This window comes from Panthera leo, chromosome A1, assembly GCF_018350215.1.
Source record: "Panthera leo isolate Ple1 chromosome A1, P.leo_Ple1_pat1.1, whole genome shotgun sequence".
NCBI lineage: Eukaryota > Metazoa > Chordata > Mammalia > Carnivora > Felidae > Panthera > Panthera leo.
In genome coordinates, this window is record NC_056679.1 from 195,937,697 (window position 1) to 195,963,567 (window position 25,871).

At 53.6% G+C, this 25,871-nt stretch overlaps 1 protein-coding gene across 2 annotated transcripts in view; it reads right to left on the reverse strand.

The window, feature by feature from the left end:
* The window catches only part of NDST1 (N-deacetylase and N-sulfotransferase 1), a 59,077-nt gene extending 44,970 nt beyond the window's left edge, over positions 1-14,107 (reverse strand). The window contains exon 1 of one of the 2 annotated variants that reach the window (XM_042949188.1): positions 13,908-14,107. The gene's annotated coding sequence lies outside the window, so the exon portion shown is untranslated. Of the gene's footprint in view, positions 1-13,437; positions 13,549-13,907 lie in introns of those variants that run through there. The other variant, XM_042949203.1, reaches the window with a different exon arrangement.
* Positions 14,108-25,871: the final 11,764 nt, after the last annotated feature.

The window sequence follows — 25,871 nt, forward strand, 5'->3', positions numbered from 1 at the left end:
TGGCACTGACCCTGCACAGAGGGAGGTGGGGACAGAGGAGTGTAGTCTTACCTGAGAGTCAGATGACCTGAATCTAGGCCTGACTTTCCATGCACTTGTGTGTGACCCGTCTGTACCTCAGTTTACCCATCTGTAAACGGCTTGTCCAGGCCTGCACTTTGAAGCCTCAGGTTGCCTGCCATTGGATCACACAGTGCGGCACCTCTCAGCCTGTGGCCAGGTCACTGGGCCACACAGGCTAGACTCCAACTTCGCTGGGCTCAGGTCCTCTCTATGGGGCCTGATACCCAGGCCATAGCGCCTGCCCACTCTGACAGGCTTATAGCCTCCCTCCTCCCATGATGACCTGACAAATGTGAAACCTCTCTGGGCCTGGCCCAGTGACAGGTGGCCTCACCCCACCCAGACACTGGCACCTGCACTGATCCCCTCTGTCATCCTCTCCAAGGATGGCTCACAAGGCCCCTTCGGCCACAACCACAGAAAGGAACCTACACAGAGGGCAAAAGAGAAGCCCAGAGAGCGAAAAGGGCATATTGATGTTACACAGCCGACTGCCACCCACGGGTCCTCCCTAGCAGCCCTGGGCTTCGTGAGTTAAGACAGGGTCCTCAAAACCTGTCTACAGAGCCCCATGTCTGAACCTTCCGGGGAGGGGGTGCTATACCGTAGACTGAAGGAACCAAAGATGGGGGACAGAAATCTGCGTGTAGTTTTTACAAGCTTCCCAGCTTTTTCTTACACCCAGAACAACTGCAACCTCTCAGCCAAGACCTCTTTCAGGAGGAGCGCAGCTTAGCTGGCCTCAAGGGATGTGCAGGATTTCAGCGGAAAGAGTGAAATAAACCTTGGACAGACATCTGGACAGAGGAGTCAACGGATAAAGCACGTATTCTAGGAGCAGAGTAAAGCAGAGAAAGGCTCAAAAGAGGGGAAGCCCATTCCAGTAAACACCTGAGCTGATGCCCCCCTTTCCCTCTGTACCCCCAGAACGCAGAAGTCTGGACAGGTGCCATCTGAGGGCTGCTGACCCCGGCCTCTCTCTCTCCCCAAACTCCTCCAAACCCCCTGGGAGAGTGAAACATGGGACTGTCACAGGTCAGATGCTCCTCTCTGTGGTTATACGGCAGCATGGGGACGACACCTTCAGTGACTGTGTACCCGCAGCTTAAGAAGCTGCCTGGGTCAGTGGCTAAGCAGTCACAGCTTATCTGGGAGGAGGAGGATTCGAGGGCCACAGGGCAGGCTGATCCAGAGGCCTCTATTAAATGGAACCTTTGCAGCCAGCGGCGGGGAGCAGCACTGCCACACCTTCATTCATAAAGGAGATATTTAATTTGCTCCTGCTGTGCACACAGCCCTAAGCCTGAGCACCATGCTTTGAGCAGAGATGAGCCAGCCCCCTACCCTCCACCATTCTTCTTTTTTTTTAATGTTTTATTTTATTTTTGAGAGACAAGAGAGAGACGGAGCATGAGTGGGGGAGGAGCGGAGAGAGAGGGAGACATAGAATCTGAAGCAGGCTCCAGGCTCGGAGCTGTCAGCTCAGAGCCCGACGCGGGGCTGGAACCCACAAACTGAGATCATAACCTGAGCCAAAGTCAGACACCTAACCGACTGAGCCACCCAGGCGCCCCCCTCCATCATTCTTAAAGAGCTCACAAAGCAGATGAGGAACAACACTATATAACACAAGAAAGAAAGTAGTTCATGACTCCAGGATAGGGTTACAAACTCAAATACCTGGAGGGCCAGAAAAAACAGGTAAGTGTGTGTTAAGAATGCAGGCTCAGGGGGTGGGAGGGAGGGGAGGGTGGGTGATGGGCACTGAGGAGGGCACCTGTTGGGATGAGCACTGGGTGTTGTATGGGAACTAATTTGACAATAAATTTCATATTAAAAAAAAACAATAAATAAATAAATAAATAAATAAATAAATAAATAAAAATAAATAAAAGAACGTAGGCTCAAGGTCTTCCGATCTTCCAATTTGTGAAGTAAAGCCAGAAATAGGGATTTTTAGGTGAAATCTCCTCTTGGCAATTAGCTCAATTTTTGGCATGGGTTAAGTAGGATGTGCCCATGGGGCAGATGTGGCCTGCCAGTTTGTGGCCTCTGTTTTCCTGAAAGGGACACAGAACGTGCCATGGAGCTCAGCGGAAGCCAACTCCCCTGCAGCTGAGGTCCCCGGAAGGCTTCCTGGGAGAGAACTGGTGTGGGCTGCCAGATGGTGGGGCTTCACTCCTGGGAGGGAATCCTAGGGAGGGGTACGCACACCCACTGGAACCACAGGGGCCATGGGTCAAAGGCCCCCTAGCCTATGGCCTGTCTTTCCTCTTAAAGAAGAGTCCTTGTCTCCGTCCCCAAAGCAGGCACAGAGGCATCAGCTCTGAACATCCCCAGGAGGTAGGAGGGGCCACCTTCCCAGCAAACCTCCTGATTACATCACTTGGCGGCAGGATAGCACAGGTTAATTTCATCCCTGGAGCTTGAGGAACAGATCAACTAATGCAACAGCTCCATCAGAGGTAGAGACAATGGAGGACAAAACGAGGTTAAGAATCGTGTCCTGCCTGGCCAGGCCTGGCTGGTTACATAAGCCTGCCTCAGGACAAAGCCACGTTCAAGGCACCAGGGAGGGCCTGGGCTAGAGAGGCCCAGAAATACAGAGAGGGTTCTCCCTCCCTCCCTGTCTACCCCTACTCTCCAACCTTGCCTTGCAGAGCCTGGAAAGCCCAACACAGAGTACAGAGCTAAAGGTGGAGACTAATACCCCAAGATAAGGCACTTAAGAGGACTACAGAGCTGGAACTAATAATAATAGCAAACTTTTACTGAGTAATGACTTTGTATCAGGCACTGGGATAAGTCCTTTCATGGATTCTCTTATTTAAAAGTCAGTAACACCATGAGATGACAATTATTACTCCCATTTTACAGATTGGGAAACTGAAGCACAGACACAGCAACCTATCCAAGGTCACAGGCCTTTTAACTGAAGGGTGTGGCTTAGACCCCAATACTGGCCTCTGAGACCACGCTCGCTCTGCACCACCTGCTGCCACCAGGCTACTTTCTGCTAGAACACTGGAACCACCCTGCCCCTTCAGCAACTCCTCGCAGCAGGCAGTACACGCATGTGGGCCCCTGTCCTCCTGTCAGCACTTGGCGGGGAGGCGGGGTGGGGGGGGCGGGGAGTCGAGTCCTCTGAAAACCTGATGAAACCTACAGACTCTCTCTGCAGGAAAAAATGCATAGAAATCCCCACGAAATGTTGTGCGTGATTTCAGGGGCACGCAGACTCCTGCACTGGTGACAATGGATGAGTCAAGATCATAGGATACGTAGGATCAAGAGATAGGAGGTGGCAGAGAAAGAGGATTCCCCCGAGCCCTTTGGGATGCCTCATATCTATAAACACAGGGCCCAAACTCACAGCTGCTTAAGTTCATAGGCGTGGGCACGAACCAGGGCTCAGGGTCTAGTCATCCCTTCGGGGCTAGGAGAACAGGATAAATCACGACGTACAATAGCCCTTGCCTTTGCACCCACTGGGTGTGAGTCACAGCTCCCAGCTGCTGGGCAGACGGGGAACAGCTGGGCCCCGGCATCTGGACGGGGGTGGCATCACCAAGCACACCATCCCAGCCTCCCGCCCACCGCACAACTCAACATCCAGGGAGCCCACCTCACTACAGACCAGCCCTGGCCTTGCCCTACCTCCAGAGCTTTGAGTGTTTCCCAGGGGGACCCCTCCATGGCCCCTGCCCAGCTCCCATGCCAGCCACGGCCCTGGGAGGAGTGGGTCAAGACAACAGCCCCTTGCAAGGCCCCAGAAGACCCAGGCTCCAGTGCCAAGTCTCCCGCTGTCTCGCTACGTGACCTCAGGTAGGCTCGTCCTGCCTCTCAGAGCCTCAGTTCCACCAATTGTCAAATGTGGAGACCACCCTATCAAGTCCTTCCCAGCTCAAAGCCGAGTGTATAAACAGTGGCATCTGACAAACTGTGCCGCCCTGGGACCCTGCTTTCAGGAAGTTACATAAACATCCTTCAGAGAAACAAAAGTCCAACCTAAAGACGACTTTTTTTTAAAAAGGATATCAAGAAGCCCTTTTTATAGTCCAACTTCCCCCATCCTACTTCCATTGTTCCAAATATCCTCTCAGGACCTAGAAAATACACTGGGTTTCCGTCTGGGGTTTGGGCTTCTGAGTGTTCTTCCCTCGGAGGCGGCCCCGCCTCTCCTTGGCAGCTTTCTCCCCAGGACACTCCCGTCTCGGCCCCCAGCACTGCCCTGGGCTACCCCGAGGGCTATGGCTACCCAGCCGGCCAAAGATGGGGTGGGGTGCAGGGGCAGTTTTCGGGAAACAAAGCCTTCCCTGGTCAGAACAGAGACAGCGCTGGGTTCGGGTCCCCATCATGACGCCATGTGTGGCCCTGTGTGGGCAAGTCCCTGTTGCTTGGTTCACCACTGAGAAACGAAGGGGTTCCCGCTGTGTCAGGAAAGCCCTCCAGTTCCTCAGCAGTACCTTGGTGACACTGAGGCAGAAAAGGACAGCACTGGACAGTGGGCTCTGATCTTGACCCCCACCCCTACCCCTCCTCCTAGAACCAGAAGAGGGTTCTTTTCTTTCTCTGATTTTATCTCCTGTCCTAGCTGTGGGACCTTGAACTCAGCACTGAGTGAGTCTCTGTGTACCTCAAATGGCCGTCCATAAGACAGAAAGAATGACAGTGTCCAGTGGAGGCCCCAGCATGGAGGCTTCAGCGCCAATCATCCCAACACAATCCCATCACCCCCGCCAAAACCTAATTCACTCATTTGATATTTGATATATTTTTGCATCTTTAAAAAACCAGTCCAAGTGGGGTCTGCTACATAAACATTCCAAGACAATCTCCCACTTCCCTTCTTCCAAAGAGATCGTGTTTCCAAGCACCTCTATAGAATTCTACAGAATTCCTAGATCTATCACCTTATGGCTATATGGCCTCAGTATTTTCATCTATAAAATGGGGACAATAATAGTGCCTACTTTATAGGATTATGCTGAGTAAGCAGATAAGGTCTCAAAAAATGTTGAGTGAAAATGATATGATCATCTTCATTAAAATTATTGACATAGTTGGGGTGCCTGGGTGGCTCAGTCAGTTGAGTATCTGACACTTGGTTTCAGCTCAGGTCATGATCCCAGGGTCATGAGATCGAGCCCTGTGCCAGGCTTCTTGGGATTCTCTCCCCCCACCCCCTGCGCCTCTCCCCCACTCACATGCACTCTCTCAATAAAATAAAAATAAATAAAAATAAAAATATCGAGATGCTTAAAACCACTGGACTGGTGACAGCTAAGGTCCCTTAACCCTCTCAAGCCATATCTGACCACTGTGATCACACGCACACATGCGCAAACACACACGCACACCCTTCTCTGGAGCAGGATCCACACTCTCTGCCTGGCCCCAGCCCCAGAACACAGCTGGTTTGTTCCTGGAACCCACCCTTGCCTTCCACAAAGTCCCCCACCCTTCAAGTCCCCTCATCCTGCCTTCCTTAAGTGGCCCCAGCACTGTCTCCTATAATTGTCTTGGGGTTCCACTGAACCTTGTTATTGTGTCACAAGAGTGTCTCCTGGAGATGTGACGAGATGATGAATCCTTGACGACAGGGTAGAGAAAAACTGGGCTTTTCTCTGGGTCTTCAACATTTGCTGGGTGTCTGAATATGCTGAGAGCCCAAGGAGGGAAGTGTGTTGTTGTTTTTTTAATTATCTAACCAAGTGTTTCTTTTCTTTTCTTTTCGTTTATTTTTGAAAGAGACAGAGCATGAGCAGGAGAGGGGCAGAGAGAGGGAGACACAGAATCTGAAACAGGCTCCAGGCTCTGGGCTGTCAGCCCAGAGCCTGATGCAGGGCTCGAACCCATGAACCATGAGATCATGACCTGAGCTGAAGTTGGTCACTCAACCGACTGAGCCACCCAGGTGCCCCTCTAACCAAGTTTTTTTCAACTTTAGCATGCACCTACATTACTTGGACGCTCCTTTTTTTTTTTTTTAATGTTTATTTTTTGAAGCAAAGAGAGACAGACAGAGAGTGAGCAGAGGAGGGGCAGAGAGAGAGAGGGAGACACAGAATCTAAAGCAAGCTCCAGGCTCCAAGCTGTTATGACAGCACAGAGTCCGACGCGGGGCTTGAACCCATAGACCGTGAGATCATGACCTGAGCCGAAGTCGGACGCTCAACCAACTGAGCCACCCAGGTGCCCCATTACTTGGAGGCTTCTTAAAACAGACTGCTGGACTCCTCCTTCCCCCCTCATCCCAGTTTCTGATTCAGTAGGTCTGGGGTGGGGTCAGATGATTTGCATTTTTAGCGACTTCCCAGGTAATACCCAGGTAATGCTACTAGTCCAGAAGCCAACCCCGAGAACCACTGACTCAACCTGCAGGTGAATAAGGAAGAGCCTCCATGAGCATGTGACATTAACCCTCCTGTAAAAGCATGAGCAGGAGCTGCCATGGTCTAAGAAGAGGAGGAAGGGAATCTGGACAGACAGTGATGCATAAGTGAAGGCCCTGTGATGACGACATTCATTTCTCCTCACCTGGCCTCTGCCTGGACAGGTAGTGTAGACCAGAGGTGGCTGCCACTGAACAATGATTACAGCAGACCTCCGCCGACCGCCACCCCAGACCTGCCCAGACAGGCCGATCCATGGCCGGCCTAGGGGTGATGAGAATCCACACCCTGCCTCGTTCAGCCAGACCTCGGGTGCGAACGAGGCCAGAGTCTCCACCACATCTCAACCATGTGAGCCCTGGGATTCTGCCCCACACCTCCCCACACAACCCCTTCCGTCTTGGCTAGCTCTGAGCATGCTTACGTTTCCTCATTTCCGGTGCCTTACAGAGTAAGTCTGCTCTGTCTGGCCAGAGCAGCCCCTTAGAAACCAGCAGCCCGTAATGGTAATCCCTTGAGCCTGAACTGCCCCCCCGCCCCCCACGCCGCAAAGGCTGACCCTTCCACTTCGCTAAGCCTTAGTGGCCACACCTGCTACCAGGAGGGGTGACACAAGTGTCTATTTCCTCCTGCTCTGGGGAGGATGGAATGAGCTCCCTGTTCAATAGCAACATCACCAGCTACAACAATAATCATAACTCACATGGACTCAGCTTATAGTTAAGCATCTTTCCTGCATTATCTTTCGAAATGCTGTGAGATGGGGACCGTTACTATCCCCTTTGAATGGAGGAAGGCACTGAAGAGCTTCCCAAGGTGCCACAAGTAGGAAATGATCCAGCAAGGCCATCTGGGTCCAGAGCCTAGCTCCCAGCCTCTGCCCTGCCTGTGTTCTAGTGACCTGCCCCAAGATCTACACCAGGCCACCTCTCCCTGACATCATCCCGTCCCCCTTCCCAGGGCACAGGGAGGCTCGGTGGGAGGCCTCTGGAGGTGCCAGCCCACAGTGTGCACAGTCTAGGGCATGGTGCCCTCCTCTCAAGGACAGCCACAGGACCTACCAGCCAGGCCAACTTATCTGGCATAAGTTTTAGATACCATTCAACATGGCCACTAGGGAGGACACGGGCCCTTACGGAACTTGAGCACCTTAACCTTGATGGAAAGGACAAAAGAGGAAAAACAGGTGTAACAGAAGAAATCCTGTCCGGCCTCCTGGATAAGACTGGCAGCTCCCACACCCCGTGCAAATTGCCCAGTCTCTCTGGGCCTCAGTTTCCTCTTCCAAATAAACATTCCCAGGCTATGAGACAGAATGTTCAGGAACTCAAACCCTAAGGATTCTTCCTTCCATCTCGGAAAAGACAGACCACCCCGTAGGTATAAACAATACTAATACCCATTGTTATCTTTGAAGAGCTACTTACTGGGCTCTTACTCTGGGTGAGGCACTGATCTGTTCAACTCTCCTAGCAAAACAGGACTATTACTATCCTCATTGGTTAAAGCCTAGAGGGATTTAAGATTTAGGTAATTTTCTCTAGATCCCACAGCTAATGATGACAGAGCTGGGACTTGAACCCATGACTTTTTTTTAATTTTTATTTTTTTTTAATTTTTTTTTTAACGTTTATTTATTTTTGAGACAGAGAGAGACAGAGCATGAACAGGGGAGGAGCAGAGAGAGACGGAGACACAGAATCCGAAAGAGGCTCCAGGCTCTGAGCTGTCAGCACAGAGCCCGACGCGGGGCTCGAACTCACAGACTGCGAGATCGTGACCTGAGCCGAAGTCGGCCGCTTAACCGACTGAGCCACCCAGGCGCCCCCTTGAACCCATGACTTTTGACTCCACTCTGCAATGCTCCCCCCTGGTGAAATGGGCCACACACAGCCCCTGCCTCCAAAGCCTGGAGCCTAGAAGAAATGAGACATGTCCCTAAGAAACCAGAATTCAAAGCCAGGTGTGTGAAGGGCCCCATGACAGGGCCATATAGTAGGCTCTTCCCATGCAAAAGTAGGGAGCGGGCAATGTCCAATGGCATTAAGAATGACTGTAGGGAAGTGGTAACACCGGAGCTGGGCCTCAGTGGGGGACTATTGGGGGGTGAGGGCAAGTGACTGGGGTTCAGCATCCTCGCCATGAGCAGAGATGGGTAGGTTCTGCTGAGGCTTGTGAGGGAATGGGAGATGGGGCACTGGTCACATAGTGGGCTACCTCCCATACCTTACCCTCCAAATAAGCAAATGCTCATTTATAATGCATATGTTTAACATTAGATTAATCCAGTCTGAATCAAGAAACAAGACTGGTAGAAATAAAAAGGGCTAGGAGGCAGCTTAATGTAAACTCTCCTCCATCTAGGGAAGAGATTTGGTCCCCTCTGTGACTCCTTTGGTGGCAGACTATCTCTACCCCAGAGGCCATACAGTTTCAGACATTCACATCCACACCTTCTATCAAGCTCCAAACCTCCGAGTTGAAGCTGATGGGCAGAACTTTGTACCAGCCCCCACAGGCAGGAGAAAGCGCCTCTACTGGTGACCTTTCAAGACCAGGAGACCCTGCATTAACCATTGCTGAAGGGCAGGCGGGGGACAGCCCTGCCTCCACCCCTCCCGCTCCGCACTTTCAGACCCACTGGCCCTTCCCTTCAACTCCTACTGGTTCAGACTGATTCATGATTCAGCTTTCTTTCCACACATTTGAGGAAAGAGAGACTGAACCCATTTCACAGATGGGGAAATAGAAGCCTAAGGTTCCAGTCCTCTGAAACCACAGTCCCGGCAGCTCTGGCAGCTGGTCCAGACATCCCGAGGGGCCCCTGGAAGGTCAGCTGTGCTGAGTGTGTTCCACAGGGTAAGGACTCTCCCAGGCAGAGCACTGCAGGCCAGGCCAGCATGGGGAACTTCCCAAGAAGCACAGGAAGGGGCAGCTCTGAAGAGCTATGAGAAAAACAGGGGGTGGAAATGGGCCGAGCACTACCCCAACTGCTGAGATTCTCGGAAGAAAAGGGAACTGAAAGAGGTCACCCAGGTCTGACCCTCCCAGCACACGCCTTCGGCATCCTTTCCCTCTCTCCAGGGTCACTGTTTACCTTTAGCAATGGAGACCTCGCCTCTCCCGAGGCATCATATTCCCGTTAGCCTCCTGTCACTCTTGCTGCTGTCTCTGCCCTCAGGAGGCACGGGACAAGACTATGCCCTCTGCCCACAGAGAGCCCTGCCAGGGGTTGGAAGCAGTGATGCTGTCACTTAAGGGTCCTTCCCCAAACCTCAGGTCACCTGTGATGAGCCTGAGCCCGAAAGCAGCTACAAAGTCCTTCAGCCTCCTCCTCCTCCTTTCCTCAGTCCCACCGCCTGAGTCAGACTCTGCTCAGCTCTCTGCTGGACCCCAACTCGCATCATCTCTGAGCTGGTCTCAACACAACCAGTCTCACCACCATCTTTGGCCAAATGACCTCTGAGAGGAACAGCACACTGGGGCAAAAGCAGTTCTGGCCTGCGTTCCAATACCGCTCTGTAAGTGACTCAAGGCCTCTGAGCCTCCATTTCCCCATCTGGAAATGGGGCAGGGGTGGGGATTACCGGCGGCAGCAGCTACTCTGCAGGGGTATTGTGAGATTTCAGTGGAGCGTCTGTAAGGAGCCTGGCACGAGACACGGCAACAGGCATCGACTCAACGAGCTGCTTACCACCCTCTGTCCTCTCCACCGGCTACAGAATAAAATCCAAACTCCTGAGCAGGATGCTGCAAAGTCCCCAGAACCCAATCTTGCCTTCCACTGCCCCCCTTCCCACAGCCTGCATCCTCACAAACACTTCCTCTCCCAGGAAGCCCTGCCGACGTTAACAACCAGTAGAGCTTTTCCCCTCTACTGACCTTCCAAAGCCCATCTATCACTGACCACGTCCTGCCTCTCCACCATCACGGAGCCTCGTCTTCCCTCCCCCATCAGACCAGCAGCCTCTCCACTCAGAAACAAGCAGCACCTCACCCTCACCCCATTTCGTTTCCCCATCACCCCACCCCGCAGACAGTTTCCATACATATTTAACAAATTACCCTAATGTTCCATTTCATGTAAAGTATGTCCAAGTCCTCCAAACAGTCCAGATATTTCAAGCCATACCCAAACCAAATTCCAAGCCAGCAGAAGTCTGCCCAGTCTCTAGGGACTTGCAGGCCTGGCTTTGGTCCCAAAGTATGGAAGACGGACGGGTCGAGCAGGCCCAAAGCCCAGAGCAGAGAGAGCTCGGAGCTGCTGAGACCGGAGCCCGTTTCTACGTGTCACAGATGCAGTTTCTCAGTTGGCTCCTGGGCCAACCCTCAGCCTATGATTTCACACTCGACCACATCCTCAACTTGTGAATTAAAACTGTTTCTTGCATGCCCCTTATTGACAGGAGGCTCACTATCCATTTTTTCTTGCTTGCTGGCTCCTTCCCTCACCTGTCGATTCTCCCAGAGGCCTCTCTTTCTGCTCTGATCACGAGGACAAGGACAGTCTGGCCTCATGCCAAAGGGTCACCCCCATCCCTCAGGGTTCCTTTCACCCACCCAGCCCCTCCACTCATCGCCCCGCATTTCTGAGTCCCCTCAAAGTCCAGCTAGTAGTGGAATTTCCACTCTTGTTCCTAGAGGCTGACAGTGGTCTGTCAGCCCAGGAAGGCCCCCTGTTCGTGGAGCCTACCAAAAACCTACAGACCCTGCAAATCCCAGACGCAGTGCTGGCACAGCCCTCGGAGCATCTAGGACAGTAATGTGCACGCAAACTTTCATTTCCCAAGAACCTTCATTCTCTACCCCACTCCATTGTTTTAAGATGTCATTTATTAACTAGAAATTTGTTTTCCATGTTTAAAGAAATTACTCAAGGCCCCCAATAAGAGCCTGATCAGCAGTCATGAGATGGTTCCCTCACCAAAAGACTGGGCCAGCACAGAGCACTGAAACCGACGGAAGTCTGGGTCCATGCATATTCACTCAGAGTATTTACTGAGGGTCTACACTGTGCCCCAGGTTCAGAAACCCAGTACACACAAGCATTTTCCATTAGGATTCTGTAATCCTGACCGTGGCTCAAAGTCCACCTCCTATTACTGTCCTCGGGGACCTTTGGGGCTGCAGCACCTAGGGCAGGCCATTAGTTTAGCAATAAGGACCCTGCTGATGAGTCACACAAGTGGACACCTGTGATATAAATCCTTTGGCCTTCTGTCTCTCATCGCCCCCAAGGGCTCGGCTTCTTGGCCCTACCTCTGTCCCCTGCTGATCTAAAAGTGACCTGGTCTGAATGGAGATGAAAGGTTCTGCCTTCTCCTGGGTGCTGGGGACAGGCCTGTTGACAAAGCCACCAGCTGTCCCTAGCTGGAGCCAGGGAGACCAGCTCCTCCTGCACCACCCTCACTGGGAGAGCATTCCTGCCACGGACCCAGCCAGCAACAGAAGTCGGACCACCATAGAGGTCCGGGCCCAGGCTCCACTGGACTTCCCTCCTGGTCCAGCTGCCCACAGTAACAAGAGCCAGGGCACAAGACCTCAACCTGCACCAGTACCAGGCAGAAGGAGCAGCACCTGGGGGTGAGGGTGATGGGGAGAGGGGACAAGTGTCCTCATAATTTCAACTGAAAATTACACCATGAGCTCAGTCACAGCAGGACTTTATAGAGACCTGTAGGTGAGACTCAGGCTAGGGGAGGAGAGTCAAATCCAAGTTCCATCACTTCTCACCTGCACAGACTTTACCATCCTGTGCCTCAGTTTCCCCCTCGGTGAAATGTGGTTCATAGTAAAGCGGGAGAACTGAAGAAAATAATATATATAAAACAGTTAGCCCAGAGGCGCCTGGGTGGTTCAGTTGGTTAAGCGTCTCACTTCGGCTCAGGTCATGATCTCCCTGTTCGAGGGTTCGAGCCCCACATCAGGCTCTGTGCTGACAGCTCAGACCCTGGAGCCTGCTTGGGATTCTGTGTCTCCCTCTCTGCCCCTCCCCTGCTTGTACTCTGTCTCTCTCTCAAAAATAAGTAAACATTAAAAAACAAAGCAAAACAATTAGCCCAGTGCCTGCCACATAGTAAACATGCAATAAATACTTGTTGAATATAAACATGCCACAGTTTACTGAGGTACCACAGATTTTCATCTCATCCTTATTCTAGAATATACTATATTTTTCCCATTTTACAGGTGAGGAAACTGAGGTGAGGGGAAGGTAAGGAACCAGCCCAAGGTCACAGAGCTGGGAAGTGACAGACATCCAGGTCAGTCTGCACCTCAAGACCAGGGGCAGGACTGCCTGAGGCCATTCTGAATGATTGGTGGGGGGGGGGGGGTTTGTACAGCGCTGGGGCTAGACAGGGGTAGACAGGGGTGGGGTCCTGAATCCCCTGGGCCTGGCATGGCTCCTGGCTGACCCCTGTGCTCAATCCAGTTAAGAGCCAGGAGGCCAGTCCCCAGATTCCCATCCTGTCCCAGTGCCCCCTCCTCACCCCGTCCCAGGGTGTTAAAGAGCAGCGTTCAAAGCGGAGGCTCCACGCTCCGAGAACCAGAGAGAGGAAGAGAGTTAGAGACCAGGCCGCTCTCGCAGCCCCGAGAAAACCGGTCCGGCCGCCTCACCCTGCCCCAAGCCGGGACCCGGCCTCTAACCCCCTCCCTCGCCAGACAAAAGTTTCCCCTGTTCGGGAGTAGGGGAGGGGGAGGGGGCATTCCTCGTGAGTGACATTATCCGTGACCTACAGCTGCCGCGCTGCCCTCGCCCGCACCCCGGCCTGCCCCCAGCCCCAGCGCGGCCCCCCACCCCTTTGTCCTCCCACCCCCGTGCGCGGGGCCCGGCAGACTCGGCTCGCCCGCCCGGCGCCCGCCCGCACTAAACTTGCGCCGGCGGCCGCTTGGGCCCCGCGCGGCCTGCACGCCCGGCTCGGGCCCCGCCGGCCCGGCGACAGGGGACTGGCTGGCCCCGGCCCTCCCAGCCTCTTACCTGCCACGGCTGGGGCGCCCCCCGGGGGGAGGAGGCGCTCCCGGCGAGCCGCGGGACGCCTGGGTTTCCCCCCCGGCCGTGCGGGCGCCGCCGGGCTCTGGCCCCGGCCGGGGTTAACCCCTCGCCGGCCGCCTCCCGCCGCTCCCACCCCCGCTCCACGCCGCAGCCGCCGCCACCGCCCGCTCCGCCTCCCGCCCGCTGTCCCCCTCCCCCTCCCCCGCCCGGTGCCCAGCCCCCAGTCCCGGCCCCCGGCACCGCGCTGGGGCAGCTCGCAGTCCCCACCCCCCACCAACCCCCACCACCCCCCCGCCCCGCGGTCCCGCGGCGGGGAGGTGGGGGTCTCCCCGAGAGCTGGAAGTTGGGGCGCGCTGCCCCCGCACCCCGCAGGCCGGCGGCGCACAGAGGGGCGAGCCCGCGCGCCCAGGGCCCCCAGCCCGTCTCCCCTTCCCCTCGCCGGCCGCGGCGCCTACCTCCCCGAATCGCGGCCGTGGGAGCGGGGTTCGATCCCGTGATGGAGCGTGGGTGCCGGCCCGAGATCGGCTCCGGAGGCCCCGGCGGCCGGCGGGCGTGCGGCGAGCGCCCCGGGGCGGGGGCCGGGGCGGGACCGGGAGCTGCTATCGGGGCTGGATTTCTCGGCTTCCACCCGGATTCTCCCTCGGCTCTCCCGGCCGATTCGGTGCTGCTCGGCGACCACGTGACGCGGGCTGCCTTTGACCCCTGTCTCCGAGCGGGTAGGGGGCGGGGGCCGGAGGGGGTGTCAGATGCGGGACCCACGAGGGCCCCGGGCGGCTGCCGGGCGTCCTGGAGGCGGTGACCCCGGGGAAACAAAGCCCGGGGGAAGCCCACAAGTTATTCGGGGTCAAAGAGGGAACAGCGCTGGGGGTCGGAGAGGCTTCAGAGAAAACTAGGGAGACAAAGACCCGCGCCCGCCGCGCCTCCGGGGGCCCTGGGAGCGCCCTGGCCGGGCCCGAGGGGGCCTCCGGGCTCTGCCGCCGCTGAGCTTATGACAACTGTCCAGGGCCTCCCCGGACGGCTCCCCGACAACCAGGTCTCTGCCGGAGTGACCCCTCCTGGGCAGGCCTTCCCCACCCCACCCCACCCCACCTTTGCCCTGACTCTTGAAAACCCCTTTATTTCCTTTATCGTGATTATCTGGTTCATTTACTGGTCTCATTGTTTACTAGAATGTCATCTCCCCCAACAAGTTGTTCCCAGCTGAATCCCTAGCGCCCAGCACGTAACAGGCAGCTGAAGAGGTGGATGACCTTGTGCAGATTTCTTCTCCCACTGAGCCTCGGGTTCCCATCCCCAGTGTCATTTCAACCATCTCAAGGACCCTGCAAGTTAGGCCAGACTACGGTGGCCTTCCTCATGAAACAGATGGGGACAATGAGGCCCAGAGACATGAGATGATTTCTCTGAGGCTCATAGAGAGCTGAATGGAGGCTGCTCAGATCTGACTGACTAGGTAGGGGCTTTTTGGCGTCCATGAACCATCCAGAACCAGGAGGGATGCGGCGGAGGGGGAGGGGTGAATTCGATTACTGAGCCTTGAGGAGCTTGCTAATGATGTATGTAACTAGGCCCCTCCCCTGGCGGTCCTGACTCTGTGGACCTGGGGTGGGGCTGGGGCAAATTTGGAAAACAGTAGATTGGTAGTTTCTTAAGAACCTCCTGAGGCTCAAGATTAACTGTAGGAACAAAGCTCAAAAAGCATACGAGCAGGGGGGCCTGGGTGGCTCAGTTGGTTGAGCATCCATGCTTGATTTCCACTCAGGTCGTGATCTCATGGTTGTGAGATCGAACCCCACGTCCAGCTCACTGTGAGCTCGAACCTGCTTCGGATTCTCTCTCTCCCTCTCTCTCTCTCTGCCCCTCCCCTGCTTGTTCTCTCTCTCTCTCAAAATAAATAAATAAACTAAAAAATATATATATATATGAGCAAACAGAGCAAAGCCAAGAGGGGTAGAAAAGCCAAACTTGACATGTGAGAGTAGGATAGACTCACCCCAATCCCCCTAAAAACTAACTTTGTGCTGGGGGGAAGAGGTTTTCAGCCAGCCCATGCATGTTTCACAGGGGAAAGATGCTAAGCCCCACAAAGTGCTGGGGGATGGGACTGGGTTCCTGACTCCAAGCTGTGCCCAAGTGACAGCTTTGGACAGAGTATCATCAGACAGGAAGGAGCCTAATCGTGGTGGTCACAGGCCCAAATTGCAGGCCCCATTCAAAGATGGGCTTGTGACTTCTTAGTGCATTCTCCAGCCCTGCCACTCATTTGTCCAGGTAAGTCAGCATCTACCAGCAAATTATCCTTTATCATCTATGTTCCTGTGGTCAATGATCTAAAAGTCCTCGAATATGCTCTGAGTATTAGGCAGGTTAAATAAGCCCCCCTAGAATCTTACTCATGCTAATCTCTGCTTTAGAAGGCCACTTCCAGGGCACCTGGTTCAGCATCTGACTTTGGCTGAGGTCACGATCTCATGGGTTGTGAGTTCAAGCCCCGCATCGAGCTCTGTGTGCTAACAGCTTGGAGCCTAGAGCCTGTTTTGGATTCTGTGTCTCCCTCTCTCTCGGCCTCCCATCCCCCACCCCCCACCCTGTCCCGTCATGCTCTCTCTCTCTCCCTCCAAAATAAATAAACATTAAAAAAATTTTTTTCAATGTTTATTTCTTTTTGGGAGAGGGTGAGAGACAGAGCATGAGTGGGGGAGGGGCATGGAGAGAGGGAGACACAGAATCCAAACCAGGCTCCAGGCTCTGAGCTGTCAGCACAGAATGCGACGCAGGGCCTGACCTCATGAACCGTGAGATCATGACCTAAGCCGAAGTCAGATGCTTAACTGACTGTGCCACCCAGGTGCCCCAAATATTAAAAAACAATGTTAGAAGACGATTTCCACCCACCTGAGGTCCTGTGAACATCTTCACTGTGCCAGGCACTGAGCTCCTGTACCGGTAAGGGAGAAGCAGGGGTGAAAGACACATGGGTCTGCAGTCAAGTGGACGAGCATGTTCGGAGACAATCTGCATGTCCCTCCTGTGTCCAGGAGGGATTGACTGCTAGGGAGGACCAGGGCAAGGGCTATGGCCCATAGTAAGAGGGGAATAGAATGAGGAAGCTTTGGGGAGAGGCAGCCTGGGAGCAGGAGCAGGATGAATGGGTAGGATTGGGGCGGGCAGAAGGACACATTCAGCATGAGGAACAACCCGTGCAAAGGCCACATACACCGTGCTCAGGAAAAGCTGAGTGTTGCCTGGGTGGGAGGCAGGGGGCAGGAGGAGAAGGCGGAGGAAGCAGGAAGGAAGAAATGAGCAAGAAAACTGGAGAGGTGGGTTAGGAGCAAATGATAGGTGACCTCTTGGGGGAAGCTCCACGGATCAGACATTATCTTGAGGACCTGGTGGAGAAGACGGCTGTAAGCAGGTGGAAGAGGTGATAAGAGCCATGCTGTGGGAGGGTTGAGGGGAAGGGCGGCCAGTCAGGTCACAAAATCATCCTCCTGACCAAGCTGATGGAGATCTGGCATCTCATCATTGGAGCTGCAGGTCCAAAGCATTTGGGGGGCAGCAGTGAGCTGGGGTAACTCCCCATCATGGGTAGCTACCTCTTCCGACGCTTCCCAAGTCTTCAGAGTTGCTGTTCACCAAGCTGGCCCCAAGGCCCTCCAACTCATTGTCACCCAGAAAGCCTCCCAGGAGGCAAGGCCCAGGGCCCACCCAGGAGATTTGCCTCCATGGGACTGGGTGAAGCTGAGGACCTGCGTTTCCAACCACACCCCAGGAAGTCCTGAGGAAGGCGGTCCAGATGCCCTCCTCCTCCATCCCCTCAGGACCCACCCACACCTCCCAGAGCTTTGGGGACTTTCTTTGTGCTGACAATTCTCCCAGACCCAGACCCCCTCCTCCGCCCCAGGTGGCCTCTCCTCCGCCCACTTGACATATCCCTGGGCTGTCCGAAGGTCACCTTTATCCAACTCCACAAGTCAGAGCCTGGACTCATCATCTTCCACCCAGATCTTCTTCTCCTCCTCCTCCTCTTCCTCCTCTTCCTCCTCCTGTGTCCCCAATTCACATGTCTAGTCCAGAAATCTGACACCAGCCCCTTGTCCCCATACCCCCTTCACGAGCAAGTCCCATTGGCTCTGCCTCCAGATTTGTTTTTAACCTAACAACCCCATTTCTTCTTCTGCACCACTGCCACCCTAGTCCAAGCAGCTCTTTTGTCCCTACCGTGGTCCATGTTCACAGCCTGTTAATTGCTCTCTCTCCCTCCCTCCCTCCCTCCCTCCCTCCCACTTTGCTCCCTCTGATGCAACCTCATCATGCTCGGTTCTTCCTTGAAATTACCAATGGCTTCCCATGGATCTTAGGATAAATTCCCTGCCTTGAGGTCCAGCCTCACCTCTTATCCTAAATAAGCAATGTCCCACCTTCCCCTTTACCTAAGTCCTTGATAACAGTGCAGACTCAGCCAGACTGCCTGGGTTTGAATGCTGGCCTTTCCACTTATAAGCTATGTCACCTTGGTCCTATTTGTTAACCTTTCTGTGCTCAGTTCCCTCACCTCTAAAATGGGGACAACAATAGCATTGCGCTTTACCGGGCTGTTGTGAGTATTAAGTGAGTTAATTACGTAAAGCCTTCAGGGTGGTGTCTATCACAGGGTGGACATTATTTAAATGTTAAGTATTAATTAGGATACTTTAAGTCTCAGGCTAAATTCCATCTCTTGCGGGGCTTTCCCTTGACCCCTAATCCAGACCAGGCTTGCGGGTCTACATGTCTCACCCCCTCTTCATCACCCTTGTAGTTACTTGTCCTCTGCCCATCTCTCCCCCTAGAGAGTGAGCTCTGTGTGGGCAGGCCCTTGTTGGTCTCACGCCCTTCAGAGCCCCACCACCCTGCACAGTGGCAGACGTGGGGTAGGCAACCCGCACAGAGTCACTAACCAAACAGATGAGCTGAAATTCAGTAGACGCAGGACCAAATAGAGAGACTGTCTACCTATGAAAAGTTCATCAACGGCACTTTATTCATTTATTTATTTGACATTTTTAGTACCTCTCCTATAGTCTTCCTCATGCCATCCTTATGGGGGAGGACAGGAGAGGAGGGACACAGAGACAAGCAAGACAGATATGGCCCCTGCCCCTGAGGAATGCATAGTCCACGGCAGAGAGGACGAGTACATGCCTCGGAAGATACAACGCAGGGTAACCATGTGGTTACACTGGCCTGTAACAATCTTGTTTTGTGGCAGGTCTTTGGAACAATGAAAGTGAAAAGTAACTGAAAGCAGACACAGTTGCCAGAATCCCCAGTTCCTAGCAAGGTTGTCTTTAGAGCATTCAGGCTCTAAATGTCCTAAGGGCATTCAGGCCACCTCCTCTTTTTCTGTCTGGAGACCTCCTATTCAGTCTTCAAGGCCCCTTAAGCAACACCTCCTCCGGGAAGTCATCTTGCCTCTGCCAAGGCTCTTTAAGGGCCCCAGTCATGGCTCTAGTGAGTTTTCTCGGACTACAGGGGGATTTGTCAAGGACAATCCAAATTTCATGTCATTTGCTTCTTTAAAAAAATACAAGGTGATTCAATGAATGTGTAACTACATGTGATTTCATGTTTGGACTTCAGGGGAGGCAGAAAATAGCCTCTGTCAGGCCACGTGACCTGATTTGTGGTTTGGAGAATACAGTCACCGTAATTACAACACTGACCACATGGTGTAACAGTTTCCTCTCTCTCTCTCTCTCTCTCACACACACACACACACACGCACACACACACACGCATGCACACATGCACGCACTTGCACACGCGCCACACACACATACATTGAGTGCTTCCTGGCAGATCTTGATATCTCTCAAACAAATAAAGGAAAAAAATCTGTGAAATGGGCAGATTATCCATGCTTCAGATGGACAATGGATATAGAATGTTCTGGGAACCAACCAAAGACTGTCTGTCTGAGATGGGATATAGGAGCAACTAACAGCAATTCATTAATTACTTGCCCTGGTGCGTGCCGCCCACTTTCTGTTTGTTACTCCGCAACCCAGACAGCATGAAGCTCAGAGAGGCGAAGCACCTTCCCCGAGGTCGCCCAGACAGGAGTAGCTGAGGAGAGTTCAAATCCAGGTCCATCCAACTAAAGGACTGTGTTCTTGTCACTCTTCACCCCACCTGGTGCTGAGGGGCCATGAGCCCCCACACTGTCCAAGCCCACCTAGGTTCTGTGCTCCCTTCCCTCACTGCCGGGGGTGGGGCTTTCTTACTCCTCCCTGTTGTACACCCACTTTCACTGATGCTGTAACTGGTTTCCAAAGCAGTTCCATCTCTGGGGCCAGTTTCCTGTTTTGGGCAGAGACTGAAGATCCATATCGCCCCTTCCCCAGACTGTCCCTCACTCTCAGGAGCCGCCGCTGGCCACTGGCTCACCCAGCACAATCCCTTTCCAGGGCAGCACTTCTCCTTTGTTTTGGAAAGCATTTTCTCATTCTGGAAACCGAGTGCTGGGCACCACATAGCAGTCCTGAGAGGTAGACACAGTGGAGATTTTTCACTCCCCTTTTGCAGATGAGAAAGTGGAGATGTGGCTAACCTGTAGGAGGTCCCCATGGCTGGCAGAGGAGCAGAGCTGAGGCTAAACGTGATCTTTGGGCCACCTGCCTGCTTTCTTCTTGTTGACCCTGTGGACCCATAGAACAGCTAGAATGGGAAAGGAGGGAAAGGAGGGTGAACATCTTCACAATGCGGAAGAGGTAAAGGGTTCTGCAAACAAATGTAAATCGCTTAATTTCTTTTTTTTCTGTGTTCATTGTGATGCACCAATTACAACCTGGTGAAAGAAAAAACACACGCGCGCGCACGTGCACACACACACACACACACACACACACACACAGGTGGTCTCTAAATGATGTTACTGCAAGAGCTCAAAGTCGCCTGAGGGCAGGGCAGGGTCCAGGGTTGAGTTGAAGCCTGGCAAGCGGAGTGGAAGGCTCAGCCATCAGGGTGGCAGGTGCCAAGGGCCTGGAGGGACTGTTCTTTCCCAAACCTCTTGGCTGCAGCTGCCGGCTGCCGGTCAGAGGTACTCTGCCTGGCCTTGCCCCTTCCCCCAGGCCATTTCTCATCCATTCCTCCACTGTCTGGCCTCCTCATTCTTCAGTCCTCTTCACTTGATCCCCTGGAGCTAAATACTTTTAACATCACTCAATCAAAAGATTACACTAATCAGGGGCGCCTGGGTGGCTCCAGTCGGTTAAGCGGCTGACTTTGGCTTAGGTCATGATCTCACGGTTCAGGAGTTCAAGCCCCGTGTCAGGCTCTGTGCTGACACCTGGGAGCCTGGATCCTGCTTTGGATTCTGAGTCTTCCTCCCTCTCTCTGTCCCTCCCCCGCTCATGCTCTCTCACACACACCCACACACTGACATACACACACACACACACACACACACACACACAAACATTTTTTAAAAAAGATTCCACTAATCAAAGTTGGGGGGGCATTTCTCTATAAGATTTCCAACAATTATCTTAGTTCATTCTCATCACCCCCCACCCTGGGGGTGGGGTTAAGCATTATAATACCCATTCTTTAGCTAAAGAAACTGAGACTCAGGGCCCCAGTAGAAGTCCACCCCCCTGCCCCACACATACCCCCCACATAAGGCTGGGAGGGATGGTCTAGGTCTAGGTCACCTGGTCTGGAGGCTGCTGTCCCGTTTTCCTTGGTCCCCACCATTTCATACACATGCCCAGTCCACTTCGTCATTCGCATTATGGGCCCCCTTGGCATCTTAGTTTATTTCCTGAACTAGTCCTAATCTGCCTCCTTCCAGAAATGGAGAAACTGAGGCCCAGGGAGGAGCAGAGCCCTGCCCCCATCGCCTCTGATGTAGCACAGCCCGGACGACCTGGGAGGGCCCTGCCAGGCAGCCGTCTCCGGTGCCCCACTACACACGGAGCAGAAGCTGAGGAAGTGGCACTAACTAGCCAGGCAAGGACGCCTGTGTTGACATCATTCCTGGGCCCTTGCAGATGCGCCAGCACGGGGAGCGGGGCAGAGCTGACCTGGTGGGAAGCTGGCTCTGTGACGGGCATGATGGTCTGGGGCTATCTGCTCCAACGGGCACGGAAGTTTTATCATTCCGAGGCCCCTCTTCACAGGGACCTGCCTGGGCTGGGTCTGTCCTGAGATGGTGCGGGGCTGGGGGACGGAAGAGTGAGGGACCCTTTGGAACTCTTTGGAGTTCCCTCTCTCTCTAGCATACACTCCCATCCCCAGAGGATAACCCACAGGTTGCCCTCAGCCAGCTGCCCCACCCTCACAGCCCTCCCGCCACTGACCCCTCTACTCCAGGCAGCCTGGGCCCCTCAGGACCTGAGCACAAACATTCTTTCTGCCCAGGATTCCCTCACCTCCACCTCTTCACAATTCCAATTCCCCACCCCTTCCTTCAAGTCCCACCTCCTGCAGGAAGCCTTCCCTGACTGACCTCTGGTCTTCCGCCTCTGAATTGCTGGGGCCCTCTGAGTCATTGCCACTTAGTCCTGCCTTGCAATTCCTGATTCGGTTGGGGAAAAGGCCTCTTCCTTCTTCCTCTCAGAGTCTCACTTTTCAAGCAGATCTGGGGCACTCTAAATGGATCCCTGATTCCTGTGCCACACCATGCCCCAGTACCCATGGTCACCCACCCCCCATCTTCCTGGAGCTGAAAACAGGGCAGAGTCAAGACCATGAGGTACAGGCCAGTTATCCAGATGGACAGACAGGATAATCTACAAATTAGAGGCTGGAAGGACTCCCCCCCACCTCTGTTATTGGGACCCCAGGAACAGTTCTGAGGGATGGGGAAGCAGAGAGGGTCATCTGGACCTGAAGGTCCCTGCTTGGGGGGGTCCTTGAAGCCCATCTTTAGGAACAGTTGTCAAAGTAGTCCCTGCAGCCTGTAGGCCAACAGCCTGGGAAGGGGAGGGATAGGACCCAGAGTCCTTACCTTTCATGGGGAGGAGGATGCAGACTTGTCTGGAAGGCCCTGGAAGGTGCTCTGGGAACCAATCTCAAAGGTCGAAAAAGCTGCAGGGGGTAGATCCCACCCAACATGGAGAAACTAATCATTCGAGGAGCCCAGCAGCCTTGGCCCCAGGGTGCTTTCTGCCAGGTGATGGGAAGGGGTGGGCAGAAACTCATCAGCATCAGCACTGGTCAGGGTTGAATAGAAGGGTCCCTACTCTGGGTGGGAGAAAGACCAGGAGTCTTCTCAGATTCTTCTAGGCTCTGAGAGTTAGTGTCTAAGATTCAAATAAGCGATGTAAAGATCTGGAAATCTGGTTCTAGAATTCTATCACTTTAAGGTTCTGAAATGCCACAATTTCATGAGTCTGAGATTTTTTTTTAAAAAATTTTAATTTTTTTTTTTTTTTGAGAGACAGAGACAGAGACAGAGCGTGAGCAGGGGAGAGGCAGGGAGAGAGGGAGACACACAATCTGAAGCAGACTCCAGGCTCTGAGCTGTCAGCACAGAGCCTGACATGGGGCTCAAACCCACCAACCGGGAGATCATGACCTGAGCCAAAGTCAGACGTTTAACTTACTGAGCCACCCAGGCACCCCTCATGAATCTGAGATTTTTAAATATTATGATTCTTAGGTTCTGGAACAGTTCTGTCCATTAGAAATATAATGCGAGCCACAAATCAAATTTAAAATTTTCTAGTAGCCACATTTTAAAAAATACAAAGAAACAAGTGAACTTAATTTTAGTAATACATCATATGAACTCAATATACCCAAACCATTTGCATTTTGACATGCAATTATATAAAAAAACTATTATTGAGATGTTTTAAATTCTTTTGTACTAAATCCCAAATCCACTGGTACTTCACATTTACAAGCACATCTCAATTCCGACTGGCCATATTTCAAGTGCTCACTAGCCACACGTGGCCAGTGGCTACAGTGTTGGACAGCAGTTTAGAGATCTAAAATCTCTGCCTCGTTTTTCTACAACTCTAGGATGTGGTGCCTCAGAGATTCTAGAATTCGGCAGCATACTCTGGTTCTATAATGTTATAATGGTGATTCCACCAGATTAAAACGCTTCCCTGAGTCTACCCCAAGTCTGTTTCTGGATTAAGGCTCCCGCCCCACCCCGATGTCATTTGTGTGGAAAGAAATCCAGGCCCCTGCAGAGTCCCAGGGGGGTGGAGGGCAAGGAGCCCTCCCCTCAGCTGCCCCCTCCATCTGGCCCAGCCAGTGGAAGAGGGGTGGGCGTGCCCATGTGCCCAGGGTGCTGGCCTGCCTGTGTGGAGCTGCCGCACCAGCCATCCCTCCAGCTCATCATCTCTCCATCCATGCGCACAAGCCTGGAAGTGAGACTCCTGCCTTTGAATCTTCCTGGGGAGGGGGCATGCCCCTGCCTCCCTCCCTTGGTTTCTGTCCACCCCAGAGAGAGCATCTGGGGACTGCTGCCGCAGACGGAGCTGGGAAGTGTGGTTAAAACCCCAGATGGGGTCCGCCGAGGGTGGAACTGGTCTTCATTTGCTGGAGCCTGAAGCCTGGAGCCCCGGAGGAGGGCAGAAGTCAGAAACCTGCCATCTGGGGCTGGAAGACCGGGAGGGCTCTCTGAGGTCATGTGATGTATCCCTTGAGTTGTGCAGATGAAGAAACTGAGGCTGGAGAGAAGAAAGGGTTTCCCAATCGAGGCATAAGTGTTGTGTTCTGCCAGAAGGATGCCTTCTGGTTAACCACAGGGTCCCTCTTCCTACTCCCAAATTTCCCCTCCTGTCTCTGCCTGTGGGGAAAGTGAAAGCACAAACCCAGCATGGCGAGACATCGGGAAAGCTGCGGGAAGGCCCCACAGGTGTTTCCTCCAGGTGAATGGCTTCTTGGCTCATGCCAGGCTCAGAGACCCCCGGACTCCAACCTTGCCCCCAGGCTCTCAGGTCCTTCAGAGGGTCTGGGGAATGGGGACTTAGGTACAGGCGGGAGTCTGGGCAAGGCAGAAGCTGGAGCTGGACAGTGAGGGGCTTGGTCAACATCGATCTGCCCCCACTCTGCCCTCCATTTCAAAGTGGTTGTGCAGCCATGGTCCCACTTTATCCTCCCGAGAGTGAAAGAGGAAAGGTGGACAGGACTTGCCAATAGCACATAAACTCCCAGCTCAAATGCCATGCAGAGAGCCTGCTGCTGGAGCTTTGCGACTATTCCATTTTCTACAGGTGGGGAAACTGAGGCCCCTTTAAAGAGCCGCTGTGACCTGTCTCAGATAACAGAGCCAGAGGGAGTCCCTGGGGGAATGATTGGTTCCACACGCATCCCGGGAGCCTCCCACCTTGCTCCACTCCCAAGCACCCAGACGCTCTGCAGCTGAAGAGACAAACATCAGGAGTCACCCGCAGCCACATTTTCCATGGGCTGCTTTCCAGTCTGGGTTTCCCCTCTGAGGAAAGCCCCAAGGTTGTTCTGCATGGTCAGGAGAACCAGAGAGGAAATGACAAAGATCCTGCTACAGAGGGCAACAGAACACAGCCCAACCTTTGGCCTCTAGGGATGTGGCTGTGCTGAAGTGGGGGCAGGGGCCAGGTGTTGAGGGGAAGGGCAGCAGAAAGGTAGACCAGGAATCTAGATTTGGAAAAGCACAAATTTTGGAGGCAGGCGGACCTGGATTTGAGTCCCAGCACTGCCACTGTGTTGCTGCGTGCTTTTGTGTCTGTGACTTCACCCAGACTCCCTCTGCTGTTAGCTGGCTAATGCCCATCTCCGGGGTAGTGGGAATCTGCCCAGAGTCAGTGCTGAATAAATGTGAGTTCTCGCTCAAATGCCCTTCCAGGAACCAAGCAGTCCTGGGGTCCCCCATCTGCCACCCTTTGCTGCCATAAATACGCTCCATAAATACTTACTGAGTAAATGAATGAATGAATGATTATTGTCAACCAAAACTATAGCAAAATATAGAGGAGGGCTAGTCTATCAGGACATCTGACAGACCGTCACAGCTTGCTGAGTGGCCTCGTCTTTTAAGGAATATAATAACAGCAAATGTTGTGAAAGCCCTCACTGTGTGTCAGGCTTTGCTAAGAACCTTAGAGTGTTTAGTTTTCCCAGAGGCACTCAGAAGGAGTAAAGTGTTCTAGGTGAGGAAACTGAGGCACAGAGAGGCTAAATAGTGCTGAGGTCACATTGCTGGTTGTGGCCGTTCTAGGCATGGATCCAGAGCTCACAGTCTTCACTCAGGGATGACAGAGGGCCCTTTCACTCTCTCTTCCAGGTTCCCCTGGCCAGATCTCCTCTAGGGGGGAGGGGCTCCCCTTCCCAGCCTGGTGCTGCTGCTGCTTAGGGATCCCCATGAGTTTTGGAGGCACCTGGCAATCAGCTGCTGGGAGTGTCCGTGAGAGAGAAGTGGGGGTCTTTCCACGCCA